The 17,503-nt window shown below is 50.0% G+C and overlaps 1 protein-coding gene and 1 long non-coding RNA gene across 5 annotated transcripts in view; one reads left to right on the top strand and one right to left on the bottom strand.

Annotated features, from left to right (window-relative positions):
- The window catches only part of NXN (nucleoredoxin), a 181,814-nt gene that overhangs the window by 115,814 nt on the left and 48,497 nt on the right, over positions 1-17,503 (top strand). The gene's annotated exons all lie outside the window — the stretch shown is intronic.
- Positions 9,499-15,331, bottom strand: LOC129050995 (uncharacterized). Its single transcript, XR_008514942.2, has 3 exons — positions 15,044-15,331; positions 12,769-13,449; positions 9,499-11,372 (listed from the first exon to the last, which is right to left on the bottom strand). It is a non-coding gene; the product is annotated as an uncharacterized LOC129050995 (long non-coding RNA).

Below are 17,503 nucleotides of genomic sequence, written 5' to 3'. Positions count from 1 at the left end.
TAACAAGTCAAGTTCAAACTTTCTTTTCAGTTCTTTTTGTCCTTAGACCACATCCAAGTAAGGAGGAATAGTCAGAGAGCTAGATCCAAGTCACTTAAATTATTTGCCTTTTTCTCTAGATAGGTAATAATTGTTATTAGAGTTAGGGTCACATGTTTCTGTTCATATTAAACTTTAGGATTTGCTGTTTGCTCCTACTTTTTAGTTGATTTTATTCTTTTAGTAAGTAAAATGTTTACGAGGTTCAAAAGTCAAAACTATGTAGGCCAGGCACGGTGGCTGACGCCTGTAATCCCAGCACTTTGGGAGGCCAAGGTGGGTGGATCACCTGAGGTGGGGAGTTCAAGACCAGCCTGGCGAAGATGGCGAAACCCTGTCTCTATGGAAAATACAAAAATTAACTGTGCACGGTGGCACACGCCTGTAATCCCAGCTACTCAGGAGGCTAAGGCAGGAGAATCACTTGAACCCAGGAGGCGGAGGTTGCAGTGAGCTGAGATCAGGCCACTGCCCTCCAGCCTAGGCAACAGAGCAAGACTATGTCTTAAATAATAATAATAATAATATATTTTTTAAAAGTATATAATATACAAAGAGAAGGCTCACTTTCACCGCCAGAAGTGAGCGTTTTCCTTAGTTTCTGACTTACCCTTTCTAATTTTCTTAGTGCAAAAGTAACCCACACCTCTCTGTCTTGGGCCCTTTGCTTGATGCTTACACAGGAAGGGTCTGAGATTCTGGTTCTCAGGATCAGCTATGACCAGAGGAAACACATTAGAACAGATTGGAGTTCCTGTTCTTCCCTCTGTTACTTTGCTCGGTTTTGCCTGTTGTTCAGTCATCTGTGAAAAGGCAGAGTACCCCATGGAGGACAGGGAAGGGGTGTCTGGAATGGCCTGAGGGCCAGGCCTTTCAGAGAGAAGGAAGCAGCCTGAGTTTGGTTTGGATGGTCCATTGAATCGCGTTTGATGGGAGTGGAGCTAACTGTGGTGTCCCCAGAGCAGATCTGGGATCCGTGAAACAGATCGTGACTGAGCAGATCAGTTGTTTCTCTGGCAGGCCCGTCCGTGCAGCTGTTGTTTTGTATTTGAGTAGTTTGCGTTTCCCTTTCCTTTTCATACAAGATTATCTGGTCCTAATCCCCTCCCTCCTGCATAAGGGTTGCTGGGAACCATTTTTTTTTCTTTTGAATAAACATCTTGGGGAAAGTTAACTTTTCACATTTGTTGTTGTTCTTTACTTGACATTAAGGAGCTTTTATAAGCAATTAAAACTAGGAGAAAACCCAAACCAAAAATTTCCCCTAAACTCCCCGTGACCTCAGTCGGAACCGCTCCAGTATTCCTTGTCTTAACTCCTTTGGTGAATTTAGAGAGTGACTCTTTATTCCACTTCCAAACGACCGCTTTGAACTAATGGTCAACGTGGATAAACACATCTTAGGGAGGCGGTCTGTGAAATATGGTTGTGGGGTCAGACTGAGAAGGCCTCATTTTCAAACTGGAGCTGGACGGGAAACTGGATCTGAAAGTATTTCCTGGAATAACTTGCTCCGTTTCTTGAGTGGCAAGTTTTTTTGGTAAAGATACTCTCCCAGACAGTGGAGGTGCCGTGGCCTTCGAACCAGATGCTTCCAATAGTAAATCATGTTGTCATTTCCTCCTTGGTGGATGGGATCCATTTTTATCATGCCAGAGAGCCTTCAAAGTAGGGTCAAGAAACCCAGAAAATTGGCCCCTGCCTGCCCTTGGCTAGCTATGGGATAGAAAGAGAAGCCTGAGGGCAACCGAGCAAATTAACAGAGTGAGGGAAGAGCAGGAACTCCAATCTGTTCTAACAAGTTTCCTCCGGTCATAGCAGATCCTGAGAACCAGAATCTCAGACCCTTCCTGTGTAAGCCGTAGGGCTGTTTTCTTTTTTTTTCTTTCTTTCTTTCTTTTTTTTTTTTTTTTTTTTTTGAGACGGAGTCTTGCTCTGTCACCCAGGCTGAAGTGCAGTGGCGTGATCTCGGCTCACTGCAAGCTCTGCCTCCCAAGTTCATGCCAATTCTGCTGTCACAGCCTCCCCAGCAGCTGGGACTACAGGCGCACACCGCCACGCCTGTCTAATTTTTTTGTATTTTTAGTAGAGACGGGGTTTCACCGTGTTAGCCAGGATGGTCTCGATCTCCTGACCTCGTGATCTGCCCGCCTCGGCCTCCCAAAGTGCTGGGATTACAGGCGTGAGCCACCGCGCCCGGCCCGCAGGGCTGTTTTCTATAGCTCAGCCATCCGGTATCACCTTTGTGGTTCTTTCATGTCAATACCAGCTATATTACCATTTACTTAAATTTTTCTTTAAATATACTCATTTTAAAAATTTATATTTAGGCTGGACGTGTTGGCTCAGGCCTGTAATCCCAGCACTTTGGGAGGCCAAGGCGGGTGGATCCCTGGAACTCAGGAGTTCAAGACCAGCCTGGGCAACATGGCGAAACCTCATCTCTATAGAAAAAATACAAAAATTAGCCGCAACATGGTGAAACTTCATCTCTACAAAAAAATACAAAAGTTAGCCAGGTGTGGTGCATACCTGTGACCCCACTACTCAGGAGGCTGGGGTGGGAGGATCACTTGAGCCTGGGAGGTCGAGGCTGCAGTGAGCCGAGATTGCGCCACTGCACTCCAGCCTGGGGCGACAGAGCAAGACCCCATCTCAAAAAAAAAAAAAAAAAAGATTTATATCTTTGGTTAAAAAGGAAGATGAGCAGGTGTTAGAGAAACGTTAGTAATTTATTGACATCAAACCAAGACTCTTCTCTTAAAGTAATTGGAAGGATCGAAAGAAAACTACAAAAGGAATAACCTTCTCAGTCTTCTACTCAGTGTTATTTAGTGAGGGATACTCGTGCCACCTAGAGGAGGCCTCTACCAGGTATCCATGAGGAATTCCACTTAGAGAAACCTTGCCTCCTGCCCTATTTTGATGGCCCTGGTGATATTTGGGATGGTGGTGACTATTGAGAAAGAAAGCTACAGCTTTTATGCTCAGCTTTTTAGAATATTCTTGAAAACTAAAGGTTTCACAGTAGTTTTAGGTATGTCTAAAACAAATCCTTAACTTCAGCTTTAGAATAGTTGGTGTTTAGGCCGGGTGTGATGTGGCTCACACCTGTAATCCCAGCACTTTGGGAGCCAAGGCAGGCAGATCATCTGAGGTCAGGAGTTCGAGACCAGCCTGGCCAACATGGCAAAACTCCGTCTCTAATAAAAATGCAGAAATTACCTGGGTGCGTGCCTGTAGTCCCAGCTACTTGGTAGGCTGAGGCAGGAGAATCGCTTGAGCCTAGGAGGCGGAGGTTGCAGTGAGCTGAGATTGCGCCACTGCACTCCAGCCTGGGCAACAGAGTGAGACTACGTCTCAAAAAAAAAAAAAAAAGAAAGAAAAAAGAAAAGGCCCAAGACAGATCACGTCCACCATGTGAGGATGCAGCAAGAAGGCGCCATCTGTGAGGATCGTGCCCTCACCAGACACTGAGTCCACCGGTGCCTTGACTTTGGACTTCCGCCCACCACAGCTGTGAGAAAGAAACTTTTGTGTTCCTAAGCCACACAGTCTGCACTGTCCTATTATAGCAGCTTGAATGGATTCAGACAGAAATAAATTGGTACCGAGAAGTGGGGGTGCTGCTGTAATTGATACCTGAAGTGGTGGGAGTACTTTGGAACTGGGTGACATGCAGAAGTCAGAAGAGTTTTGAGGTTCATGATGGAAAGGGCCTGCGTTGCCCTGAACAGAATGTGAAAGGCAGTTCTGGGGAGGGCTCAGAAAGAAAAGAGGAGCGCTGTAGAGAAAGCCTCAGCTGTCTCGGAGAAAACCTAGGCAGTTGTGAACAGGATATTGGTAGAAATGTGAACAGTAGGCTGGGCGTGGCCGGCGGCTCACTCCTGTAATCCCAGCACTTTGGGAGGAGGATCACCTGTGGTCAGGAGTTCAAGACCAGCCTGACTAACATGGAGAAACCCCGTCTCTACTAAAAGTAGGAAATTAGCTGGGCATGGTGGTGGGCGCCTGTAATCTCAGCTACTCGGGAGGCTGAGGCAGGAGACTCACTTGAACCTGGGAGGCGGAGGTTGCGGTGAGCCGAGATTGCGCCACTGCACTCCAGCCTGGGCGACAGAGTGAGACTCTGTCTCAAAAAAAAAAAAAAAGAAAAAAAGACAAGTACTTAGCAAGACCAGTGGAGCCCTACTTTATCCACAGACTCCTGTTGCAAAGCATGCCCTGCAGTGACTTAAGACTCATCTCCTAGCAGAAGACATCCAGCCGGAGTCCCAGAGGGAAAGACCTCCGTGAGCAAGTTTTCCTGTGGAGTTTGTTTTGTGTTTGCAGAGGCTTTGACTTTAGAATGTCCGTCTCCTCTTACTCAGGGTTTTAGGCTTTTTCTGTCCTCGGCCATGATGCAAAATAATTTTGGCAAGTGCAAGGAGAGATCGGACCCTCTTTTTTTTTTTGAGACGGAGTCTCACTTTGTTGCCAGGCTGGAGTGCAGTGGCGTGACCTCGGCTGACTGCAACCTCTGCCTCCCAGGTTCAAGCGATTCTCCTGCCTCAGCCTCCCGAGTAGCTGGGATTATAGGCATGTGCCACCACGCCCAGCTAATTTTTATATTTTTAGTAGAGATGGGGTTTCACCATGTTGGCCAGGATGGTCTTGATCTCTTGACCTCGTGATCTGCCCGTCTAGGCCTCCCAAAGTGCTGGGACTACAGGTGTGAGCCACGGCGCCCGGCCTAGATTGGACCCTCTTATCTTCATCTCCCCCAGGGGCCGGCTGTGGAGTTGCCTGTCTCATGACAGGAATCATTTTCTGCTGGTTTTGATTGAGCTCCCTGGCACACTGGATAGGGTTTGTTGTAACACACACATTCCTCCTGCCAAGGTACACAGAGTCTTTAGACTCAGAGGCTTGTTTTATGATTTTTTCCCCCTAAACTTAATTTATTCTACATATCCCATGGCAGAGCCAAACATTTGTGGGTATTTGGCTGCCAGAACTGGTGGATCAGATGGGACCTTGCCTGTACTTGCTGGAGAATGGGAGGACTGCTTCCTTCTGGGGTGTGTTTTCAGAGAGAGAGAGTTCTGCTAATTCAAACAAAACTTTTCAACAAACCTGTTCGTGAATAGAACTTAAGAGAGAAATCTGGGGGAAATTTTACCCACATTTTGATCCTGGGGAGCAGTCAAGTTTTTACTAGCTGCAAAGAAGATATCTTGGATTGAGTGGAAAACATTGACTTCCCTCTGCTTGTAACCCTGAGCAAAGCTGTCCTGGAGCCCCTTGGGCACTATCAGACCCAGGGGATTCAAAGGCTGCCTCTCTTCTTATTCTTTGTTAGTATATGAGAATTATTTATGTATTTATTTGAGATGATGTCTCGCTCTGTCGCTCAAGCTGGAACGCAGTGGCGTGATCAGAGCCACTGCAGCCTCAAAAACTCCTGGGCTCAAGTGATCCTCCCTTCTCAGCCTTCCAGTTGTTATCTGGGACTACCGGTTTGCTCCACCACACCCAGCTAATGTTTTACTTTTTGTAGAGATGGGGTCTTGCTATGTTGCCCAGGCTGGTCTCAAACTCTTGTGCTCAATTGACCCTCCCGCCTTGGCCTCCCAAAGTGCTTGTAGTTATAGCTGTGAGCCTCTGCACTCAGCTTCTATATGAAAAATGTCAAACTCTTTTTTTTTTTTTTGAGACGGAGTCTCATTCTGTTGCCCAGGCTGGAGTGCAGTAGTGCGATCTTGGCTCACTGCAACCTCCGCCTCCTGAGTTCAAGCAATTCTCCTGCCTCAGTCTCCCGAGTAGCTGGAACTACAGGTGCCTGCGGCCACACCCAGCTAATTTTTTTATTTTTAATAGAGATGGGGTTTCACCATGTTGGCTAGGCTGGTCTCGAATTCCTGACCTCGGGTGATCCATCTTCCTCGGCCTCCCAGAGTGCTGGGATTACAGGCGCGAGCCACCGTGCCTGGCCACAATTTTTTTTTTTTTTTTGAGACGGAGTCTTGCTCTGTCGCGCAGGCTGGAGTGCAGTGGCGCGATCTTGGCTCACTGCAAGCTCCGCCTCCTGGGTTCACGCCGTTCTCCTGCCTCAGCCTCCCGAGTAGCTGGGACCACAGGCGCCCACCACCACGCCTGGCTAATTTTTTGTATTTTTTTTTTTAGTAGAGAAGGGGTTTCACCGTGTTAGCCAGGATGGTCTCAGTCTCCTGACCTTGTGATCCGCCCGCCTCGGCCTCCCAAAGTGCTGGGATGACAGGCGTGAGCCACCGCTCCCGGCCGAAATTTTAAACTCTTAAAACTCCACTCAGGTGAGCAGGTAGGATTGTTTTAAGTCCATCTAACTGAAAAATATTCTAGCGGCAGGATCTTTCCTTCGAAGTACCTGCTTTCAGGTGTCTAGAAAACCTTAGTGAGAAGAGCGAGTATGGTGGAAAGCGAGAATTAGAAACAGCTATTCCAGATTCATTCATTTAATCCACAGATATTTTTACTGCAAGCCTACTTTGTGCCATGTCTGATGCCAGAAGCAGAGTGAGCTAACGTGGAGCTCTGTAGTCCAGTGGGGGACACACAGGATTCAACAAGTCACACAACTACAGAATGGAAATTGGCCAGGCGCGGTGGCTGGGATAACGCCTGTTATCCCAGCACTTTGGGAGGCCAAGGCGGGCAGATCAGGAGGTCAGGAGATCAAGACCATCCTGGCTAACATGGAGAAACCCCGTGTCTACTAAAAATGCAAAACTTAGCCGTGTGGTGGTGGGCGCCTGTGGTCCCAGCTACTTGGGAGGCTGGGGCAGGAGAATCACTTGAACCCGGGAGGCAGAGGTTGCAGTGAGCTGAGATCGCACCACTGCACTCTAGCCTGGGCGACAGAGTGAGACTCTGTCTTGAAAAAAAAAAATTAAACAAAAAATATATAATAGAAATAGTGAGAAGTACTGTAAAGGAAGAATACTAGGGCTTGGACATATATAGAGCACCTGGGTCTAAACTTGGGAGGGAGGTGGTAGGCAGAGAAGGCTCCCCTGAAGAGCTGATGTTTGACCTGATATCTGCAGGGTGAGGAAGAATTAGCCCGGGCGAGGGACACACAGTAAGGACAGAGAGACACCATGTGGGAAAGAGACTTCAGTGGGCCTGAGTTACCTGAGGGCTTTCTTTTTCTTTTTTTTTTTTTTAGGCAGAGTCTCACTCTGTCACCCAGGTTAGAGGGCAGTGGCGTGATCTCGGCTCACTGCAACCTGCGCCTCCTGGGTTCAAGCGATTCTCCTGCCTCCACCTTCCGAGTAGCAGGGACTGCAGGTGTGCGCCACCACACCCGACTAATTTTTGTATTTTTAGTAGAGACGAGGTTTCACCATGCTGTCCAGGCTGGTCTCAAACTCCTGACCTCAGGGGATCCACAGCCTCCCAAAGTACCAGGATTCCAGGCGTGAGCCACCGCGCCCGGCCGGGAATTTTCTTAACATTTACGTTTTTAGCTGGGCGTGGTGGTGGGTGCCTGTGGTCCCAGCTACTCAGGAGGCTGAGGCAGGAGAATCGCTTGAACCTGGGAGGCGGAGCTTGCAGTGAGCCGAGATCGCGCCACTGCACTCCAGCCTGGGTGACAGAGTGAGACTCTGTCTCAAAAAAAAAAGAAAAAATTTATACTTTAGGTCTTACCCCCTGGGTCAGATCCAGTGGGTCAGAGGTGGGGCCTGGAAATCTGCATGAGTCCCTGAGACACTGAGGCATCCTGGGGAAACAGGCGTCCTGGGGAAATGCTGCATTAAACCCTTCTGGTCAAGCTCTTTCTTCCCAATTTGCTATTTGTGCTGGAGGGAGCTCCAGGCCTCCTTTGTAAGGACAGGACGGTTAGGCTTGGCATACGCGTAATTCCGACCATGCAGGGGGACCTGGCCCCACTCTATAGCTCGGGCTGACTCAGAGAGCAGACGGGGCTCCTGCCTCCCTCCTCCACCCACCCAGCCCTACTTTCTGCTCCATATCTGCTTCCAGGAGCCCCATATCCAAATCCGACACCAGCTCGGAGCTCTGGGAGCTGGAAGGGAAAGGAAGTGTTGGGTTTTCTTTTTTCCCCTCCCCTGAAATTTTCTGGGCATCAGTAAGGACATTCAGAGGCAAGTCTGTCTCCATAATCCATCCTGGCTTTTTCTGGAGGTAGAAAGGAGAGAGGAAACAGGTTTGAGTTTGGGGAGCAAGATGCCAGCTGTGGGCACGGGGGGTCCCAGGGAGCCAGCTTGTGGCCCACGTCCTGGTCAGTGGGGAGCTTGATGAGGTTCCTTGCTGGAGACGCCCCGACTCAGGCTGTGGCTGAGGCAGGTTCTCGCTGATGGGACTTGTGAGGAGGTGTCATCGGGATGCCCCCAGATGGCAGAAGAGCTGGGACTAAGCCAGCAGGGATTGCTGTTTGGCCAAGAGCCTTCTAGAGGCTGTGGGGCCTTGGCCAGCGTGCAGGGATAAGCCAGGGCCACAGGATTCTTGCTCCCTTTTCTCACCGCTGCCTCCGTTGGCACAGGACCTGAGGGATTAGGGTGGCAGGGCCGTTCCTGAGACTCTCGCCGCTGCCTCCGTTGGCACAGGACCTGAGGGATTAGGGTGGCAGGGCCGTTCCTGAGACTCTCGCCGCTGCCTCTGTTGGCACAGGACCTGAGGGATTAGGGTGGCAGGGCCGTTCCTGAGACTCTCGCCGCTGCCTCCGTTGGCACAGGACCTGAGGGATTAGGGTGGCAGGGCCGTTCCTGAGACTGGCGCCCCTGATTGAGCTACAGCGTGCTTTTTCCAGCTTTTTCCACTCTCCATTTCAAGTCTCTGGTTAGATCAGGAGAAAGTCTCGCTGTGGCGCCATCTTTAAACCACTGGAAAATTTGCTAATCTCCCTTCCGTAGAGAAAGCCGACCTCAGCTTTCCGCAGGCAACACGAGTCAGATCACTTGTAATAATGGCTTGTTCTTTGTTCTTTTCATTTTGACACTTAGCCTCTATTTATGGTGAGTGGTGCTGGTTCTCCACTTACAATAGCAATATAAAGTTTCCTTTCAAAATAGATTTTTTTTAAAGGAGTCTATTCAAAGCAAAATAAGTAAATAAACATCTGAGTGAGGAGGGCACAAATTGTAAATGATACATGTGGATGCCTGAGCTTGGAAACTGGGTGCTGGGAGCAGCCATCTGGATTTCACATCTGCCTTCATCTTCATAGCAAGCCTATGAGGCAAGCACGAGGGTTTCTCCCAGTGTGCAGGGGAAGTAGCTTCTCAGAGAGGTGAAGGGACCTTCCCAGCCTGGCTGACTTTGCCACCCTGCTCTTTCCACCTACCCTTTCTTGTAGCTGGAGGACACGGTGACCTCAGATTCATTCTGTAGCCCCCTCAGCCCCTCTGCTTCCCGCCCCCCGCTCATGCCTTCTAAGCATCTTCTCTCCCATCTGCAGCCCAGAGGCTCCTGCTGCCCTTTGTCCTGGCGTCTTCATTTCAGCCGGGGAACTTTGGGTGGAGCCGGAGCCAAGTGGCAAGCGGAGCTCAGGCTTGCTGGACCCCGGCCTCCCCACCGCCTCCCCTGGGTTTTGGACACAGACCTTTCTCTGGGTGGTCTGGAGACCAGGTTGAAACTTATTGATGTTTAGCAGTTCGGTTCTGCTAAAAGTTGACAGGATTATCATGCTCTTTAAAGTGTTCAGCCTGTCCCAGGAAGCCGTGTTCCCGATGGAGAAGCTGTGCTCCTGATGGAGAAGCCGTTTGTGTGTGGTTTCTGTTCCGAAGGCCTCAGCAGTTTTAAGTTTCCTAAGCAAGTGATTAGTGGCATCGTCTGGGTCTGATTCACTGGGACGTTTCTGTTCTGGAGGAGAAGGTCAAGTCTTGTTGCAACCCCAGAAACTCCACCCTCTGCCCGTCTTGGTTCTGTGGCACTGGTGGCGTCTGGAACCAGCGCACGGGAAGGTGCCCACACACCTGGCCGGGGAGTGTCCGCCGACGGCAGCCCCCTCATTGAACTGCCTTTGAAAACTAAAGTTGGGGAAGATGTACTGTGCCTGCTTCTGAATATCATGTGTGTGATTCTACCTCGGGAGTGTGCTCTAAGGGACGTGTGGCCATTCATCTTGTCTGCAGAAGAAACCTCCCGCCTTCGTCCCTCCTGACTCAGCTCCCGGGGCCCCCACGCTGCCCCCCTGGAGAGAGCGAGTGAGCAAAACTGGGTGCCCCCCCCAGCCCCCCTGGAGACAGTGAGCTCGCAAAACCTTCCCGGAGGAAGAGCCCTACTTTGGGAACTCACAAAATGGCATTTCTTGGCAAGTTTGTGAGTTTGCTCACGGCCACCTTCCTTGGACCCACAGGTCGGAGCAGTGGACTGACTTTTCTGGTGTCCGCACACATGTGAAACGTTTGTGTATCTTAGGCTCCCACTTAAGAAATGGGCTGCTGGCTGCAGGGAGCAGGAGGTACGGGAAACTCATGTGCTCCCTTGTCTGAAGCCATCATCTTGCTCCTTCCTCTGCGTACCTCGTGGGAGCAGGAGCAGGTGTCTCCTCCCCAGGCCCTGGGGCTCGTGGGGAAGACAGAAGAATGATCCGTGAGAAAGGGATTTGAAAGGGCTGAGAGTGTCCGTCAAGTGATTTTGCTTTTCTTTTTCTGGCGTTCTAAGCAGTGAGGATTTAGTGATGTGCTCGGACTCTCCACACACACAGACCCACGTACCTGTCTTAGTTAGGAGTTGTTTACCAGGAGCAGAAAGGGACTCCAGCTGCCTTAGGTGGATTGGGTTAGACTCTCTGAACACAGTCCTTTGTCGCAGGGGCCTCCAGATGCAGGAACGGCACCCAGCTGGGATGCGGAGGGACCAGCCTGGGGTTTGAGGAGCAGGTCGCTCTCGGGCTCCTTGGGGCCTCTGCAGCTTCTCTCGTTCACTGCTGTCTGACTGGTGTCTCTCCTGCCCCTCCTTATCTGTCCTCCTCTCTGTCAGCTCCATTTCTCTCTGCAGTCCCTGGCCCAGCAAGGTGACCCCTGCCTGCCCTTGACGTGAGTTTATGGTTCTCACCTCCACTGTCAGCTCTTCAGCACTCCTCTACCTGCTCTGCATCCTGTCACATTTAGGAAATGATGATTGCTTGTCTGTGGAGATAAGGGGCGAGGCACCTGGCTGCCAGAGGACAAGGACGTGGAGGGAGGGAAGAGGGAGTCCAGTGGCCCCTGAGGCTGAGAGGGTCAGTGCGGTGCCCTCCTGGAGCCTGCTCCTAGCACGCTGGTTGGGAAGCTCCCATCTTTTTTTTTTTTTTTTTGTCTGTCGCCCAGGATGGAGTGCAGTGGTGCAATCTCGGCTCACTGCAACCTCTGCCTCCCAGGTTCAAGCGATTCTCCTGCCTCAGCCTCCTGAGTAGCTGGGATTACAGGCACCTGCCACCACGCCCAGCTAATTTTTGTATTTTTAGTAGAGATGAGATTTCACCCTGTTGGCCAGGCTGGTCTCTAACTCCTGACCTCAGGTGACCCACCTGTCTCAGCCTCCCAAAGTGCTGGGATTACAGGTGTGAGCCACCGCGCCCAGCTGGGAAGCTCCGGTCTTAGTGAATCTGTCTTTGTATCCACTTTCTGAATTCCCAGGAGAGAGCGTGATTGGTCTTAGATCAAGCGTGCACACCCACCACAATTGCCTGCCATGGAACAAAGGGTGTGGGTGGGGCGGGGACTGCCATCCCAGGGGAGGGTTTAGAGAGGAAGCCGGAGCCTGTTACTTACCGGACAGGCTCCCTTCCTTTCTCGAAGGCGAAGACCTTTGTCTTCATCTGACCCCATACCGTCTGGCATAAATGCCTGGTAGGTTTGAGATGCTCATTGAATGTTTATTGATGAAAAATGACCAGGCACATGTGTGGTGTGGAGCCGACGTCCTACTGAGCAGTGGATAGGCACTTGGCCTATCCAGAAAAACCTCCGTCATCTCCACCACCCCCGGCTATCCCTCCTCAGACCACACTTCAGCCTCTCTGTCTGATGCATCTAACATCCAGGGCCATTCCTGCTGCTGTCCGCTTTCTTGTTAGCTTCTGAAGCCTCAAACAGAGAAGGTAACCAGGAGGCAAGCTGCCTGTGTCTCTCAGTAGGAGGCATTTGGAACCAGTCGTGTGGTGGTCCCTTTGAGTTCGCTGTTTGGAAGTAAAGTGACGTGCACAAATACTGCATTGTAAAAATGGCTTTCCGGCCAGAGTCTTGGACTTTTGTGTTTTGATGGAAACGCCCGTCTAAATTTCCTGCTTTATTTTTTCTTAATGGCCAGGCATGAACCTGGCAAATGCTACTATTTTTTAAATCCTGCTCATGTTAAGCCATAGCAGTGCCTTTTAGAGACAAGAAATCAGCCGGGCGCAGTGGCTCACACCTGTAATCCCAACACTTTGGGAGGCTGAGGCGGGCAGATCACCTGAGGTCAGGAGTTCGAGACCAGCCTGGCCGACATGGTGAAACCCTGTCTCTACTAAAAATTCAAAAAAATTAGCCGGGCGTGGTGGTGGGTGCCTATAATCCCAGATACTCAGGAGGCTGAGGTAGGAGAATTGCTTGAAGCCAGGAGGCAGAGGTTGCAGGGAGCCAAGATCGTGCCATTGCACTACAGCCTGGGTGACACGGTAGGACTCCGTCTCAAAAAAAAAATGGAAATCAACGTTCAGTAATTGGAAATGAATCGTCAGGGGTTGACATCCTCCTGAGAGCGTCAGGGACCACAGAGAACCTCTGCTTAATTCATAGTGTTTCATCTTCAATCCTTCACTTGCCTGGTTTTGTAACAACTTTATGTAGCGGAAAGAGAGATGGAGTTGATGTTGGTCTGGAAGAAGAGGGGAACGTGATACTTTGTTCTGTATTTACTCCTATATTTATTTCTATATTGGGCTTCTAGCTGTTTTTTCTTATTCTACATCAATCACTTGGATGCATAAATTCAAAGACATATGTTTGCGGGTCTCACACATCTGTCTTGAATTTCATCTTTTCCACCCTGTCTTCTACTTTCCAAACAATTTACCTCCCTCTCTCTCTCTCCCTGCTGTTACTTATTTCATTGTGCGACGGAACCCTTTCATTTCAGGAGCTGGTGGAGGGAAAGAATGCAAGCCACAGTCCGTTTCTATATAAAGGCATCTTGGTACCGGGTGGTCACAGTTTCTTAGTGTTGGACACGATTCTTTTTGCTGTGGACGTGGCTGGTCCGTGGCAGTGGGGCTGAGGCTGTTTGCAGAGCTGTGGACATGCCTGGCTTGCCGGATTCCCAGTGAGGTGATGTTACCGCCGGCTAACGGTCCCTTCTGACTTTCTTCTTTGGTCTCTTTTTCCAGGCTGGGAGTTCCTCACATCATTGTAAATATTTCCTCTCCCCTCCGTGTCATTTGGCCCAGGGCTCAGTGGAGACTTCCTGAAGCAGGAAAGTGATCAACAAGCGGTTTATAACTGGGCACTGGAAAGTTCTGCCAAGAAACAGCTTTCCACGCAGCCGAGAAGGGGAAAAGAAAAGCCCTTGTGAAATAACAATCAAATAGGAAATTGAGAAGGGAGCTGTGCTGAGTGCTGATGGCTCCACGGGGGGACAGGTGCGGACGGTGCCGAGATGACAAACATCTCTGTGGTTCTCACCAACCACACTTCCTGCTCTTCTGTTTGTTTTGCAGAGCGGACACAGAAAAGCTCACCCTGCTGACTTGTAATTTATAATAGCATTTGGGGCGGTAGGTGCTACGTAGTCACATTCCTCATCTACCAGAAGCTGCAGAAAGTTTCAGGACGATTTGACTATGTGGGATATGATGAGGTTTCTCTTCAAATAATCTGATCAATCTTTTATTCTTTAATTCATAGTACCCCCCCACGCCCACCATTTTTCTCCTTTTTTCTCCTTTTCCCTTCTCGCCTTTGTACTTTGCACGCCACAGTACCAGGTGTTATCAGTACCAGCTCACATTCCTTTCCTTATTTAAAGAAAGACTAACTTTCTGGCTCATTACAGACACCCCTTCCCCTTTCCCTCCACTTTCTTTAACGTACCCACCCTATCTAAAAAAAAATCAAATGTTTATCCAACTGGGATTAGTTTATATTATACGACCCGACCCCGCCAATAAAAAAAGGGTACAGGGGCAGGACTTGCGTCAGGAATAAAGGCTCTCGTGCCCCTTTGTTCAGGTGTGCTCTCATGGCGACTGGCCAAAGGGGCACCCCTCTGCGCAAAAATAAAACTGCTTTGCTATAAGTCCTTTGTTCGTGTGTTCAATTTCCTGAAAATTTTTTTTCTCTCTTTTTTTTTTGAGACAGAGTCTCTCTCTGTCGCCAGGCTGGAGTGCAGTGGCGCGATCTTGGCTCACTGCAAGCTCCACCTCCTGGATTCAAGCAGTTCCCTGCCTCAGCCTCCTGAGTAGCTGGGATTACAGGCGCCCACCTCCACACCTAATTTTAGTAATTTTAGTAGAGACGGGGTTGTCTTGGCCAGGCTGGTCTTGAACTCCTGACCTTGTGATCCACCTGCCTTGGCCTCCCAAAGTGCTGGGATTTATAGGCATGAGCCACTGTGCCTGGCAATTTCCTTAAAATTGTGAGCATTATTCCGAACACCTAATTTTTAAAACCTTATTTATTTATTTATTTATGAGATGCAGTCTCGCTCTGTGCACTCCAGGCTGGAGTGCAGTGGTGTGATCTCGGCTCACTGCAACCTCCGCCTCCCGGGTTCAAGTGATTCTCCCGCCTCCAAATGATTCTCCCGCCTCAGCCTCCCGAGTAGCTGGGATTACAGGCGTGTGCCACCACACCCAGCTAATTTTTGTATTTTTAGTAGAGACGGGGTTTTGCCATGTTGGCCAGGCTGGTCTCAAACTCCTGACCTCAGGAGATCCGCCCTCCTCGGCCTCCCGAAGTGTTGGGATTACAAGCGTGTGCTGCCACACCCGGCCTATTTGCCTGGTTTCTTTTCTGCTGAGGAATCATGACAAATGTGTTAAAATGGAATATCAGCCTACCTGTGGCTCAGGCTGCGTCTCCAGGTCAAATGTGAGGAGCTGGTTGCATATCAGCATCCAGCTGATTGGCCTGAGTGTCATCATCAGCATCCCCATTTATTGAGTATCTCTCACGTGTAAGGCACTGAAGATACAAAGTGGTCTAAGATATAGGCCCTGAAGGGCCTCGTCTTATGAGGGAGAGGTGAGATGGTCTTTGGATGTCCAGCCTGTAAGGGTGATGACGGCAGGATTCTAGAAGGGTGGAATTCTCTCTCCAATGTTGAGTCGTGAGGGTGATGATGGCAGGATTCTAGAAGGGTGGAATTCTCTCTCCAATGTTGAGTCGTAAGGGAGATGACAGGATTCTAGAAGGGTGGAATTCTCTCTCCGATGTTGAGTCGTAAGGGAGATGACAGGATTCTAGAAGGGTGGAATTCTCTCTCCGATGTTGAGTCGTAAGGGAGATGACAGGATTCTAGAAGGGTGGAATTCTCTCTCCGATGTTGAGTCGTAAGGGAGATGACAGGATTCTAGAAGGGTGGAATTCTCTCTCCGATGTTGAGTCGTAAGGGAGATGACACGATTCTAGAAGGGTGGAATTCTCTCTCCAATGTTGAGTCGTAAGGGAGATGACAGGATTCTAGAAGGGTGGAATTCTCTCTCCGATGTTGAGTCGTAAGGGAGATGACAGGATTCTAGAAGGGTGGAATTCTCTCTCCGATGTTGAGTTGTAAGGGAGATGACGGCAGGATTCTAGAAGGGTGGAATTCTCTCTCCGATGTTGAGTCGTAAGGGTGATGACAGGATTCTAGAAGGGTGGAATTCTCTCTCTCTCTCAATTCAGTGGATCACCTCCCGTGTTCCCATAGTTTATGAAATTGACCTTTCTCACTGGAGCAGCTGGTCCTAGGAGTTCTCTCCCGTGCCAAGAGTCCATGCTGGACATGTCAGTCAAGTGCTATGTTGGAAATTACTAGAAAATCAGAGCCTGGAGCTCTGGGGTGCTGGGGTGAGCCCTGGTTTCCTGTCCTCGGGCACCTGCACTGACCCTGTCTCCTGGGGATAGGTCTGTTTTCAGGCATCTTGGCATGGATTTTTGTTTTCATTTAAAAAAACAGGCTGGGTGCAGTGGCTCATGCCTGTAATCCCAGCACTTTGGGAGGCCGAGGCGGGCAGATCACAAGGTCAAGAGTTTGAGACCAGCCTGGGCAACATGATGAAATCCCATCTCTACTAAAAATACCAAAATTAGCCAGGTATGGTGGCAGGTGCCTGTAATCCCAGCTCCTCAGGAGGCTGAGGCAGGAGAATCGCTTGAACCTGGGAGGCGGAGGTTGTAGTGAGCCAAGATCGCACCACTGCACTCCAGCCTAGGTGACAGAAGGAGACTCCATCTCAAAAAAAAAAAAAAGAAAAAAAGAAACCTTGTATGTAGAAACCTACCATATGTTTGTATTTTTTGCAAAGTCCTTTCATTGGCCTTCACATGCGATCGCCTCATAGCTTGTTCTCAGCCACAGGAGTGGATGGGCTGGGGTTAGGGTGAACTGGTGACATCTCCCACCTTCCAGCTAAGGAGGGCAGGACGGGACGTGTGATGGCCTGGTCTCCACCTTCCAGCTAAGGAGGGCAGGACGGGACGTAGGATGGCCTGGACAGGCGTGTTTTTGCAGCAGATTCCCCAAAGCGACAGGGAATGACCCTTTTCCCTCCACGGAGTCCTCATTCCTATGCCTCCTTTCTTCCTTGTTCTTTTGTTTTAGTCTCACGGGTTCTGGAAAGATCTGGAGTGAAAACATTCAGATTTGTTTCTCTTTGTGAATGAACTTAAATTCTGGGTCGAACCCGTGTGATGGCCCATCTCCCAAAGACGCTGCAGGTCAGGGTCCCAACACTCATGTCGAAAAAAGACGGCTGCAGGTCAGGGTCCCAACGTTCACGTCAAGAAAAGACGGCTGCAGGTCAGGGTCCCAACATTCACGTCGAAAAAAGACGGCTGCAGGTCAGGGTCCCAACGCTCACGTCGAAAAAAGACGGCTGCAGGTCAGGGTCCCAACGCTCAACGTCGAAAAAAGACGGCTGCAGGTCAGGGTCCCAACGCTCACGTCGAGAAAAGACGGCTGCAGGTCAGGGTCCCAACGTTCACGTCGAGAAAAGACGGCTGCAGGTCAGGGTCCCAACGTTCACGTCAAGAAAAGACGGCTGCAGGTCAGGGTCCCAACATTCACGTCGAAAGGTGCTACTCGGACTGAGCGTGGCACATCTGAGCTCTTTCCTGATAATGTCAGCAGGGAGATCCACAAGGCCACAAGCCACAGAAACCCTATCCCCCACTAGAAGTGACTGCCGCTGGGACGGGGTCGCTCTGACTCCAGACCGACGCTGGCTCCTCGTTCCCCCTCCTATGCAAACTCCCAACCGCTTCCTAAGATCTCCTCTCCTGAGCACATATGGCCCTAGCCTGTTATTACCAGCCAC

This window comes from Pongo abelii, chromosome 19 (assembly GCF_028885655.2).
Source record: "Pongo abelii isolate AG06213 chromosome 19, NHGRI_mPonAbe1-v2.0_pri, whole genome shotgun sequence".
NCBI classification, from domain to species: Eukaryota; Metazoa; Chordata; class Mammalia; order Primates; family Hominidae; genus Pongo; species Pongo abelii.
The sequence above is the reverse complement of the archived record's forward strand: the minus strand, read 5'-3'. Positions and strand labels throughout refer to the sequence as shown.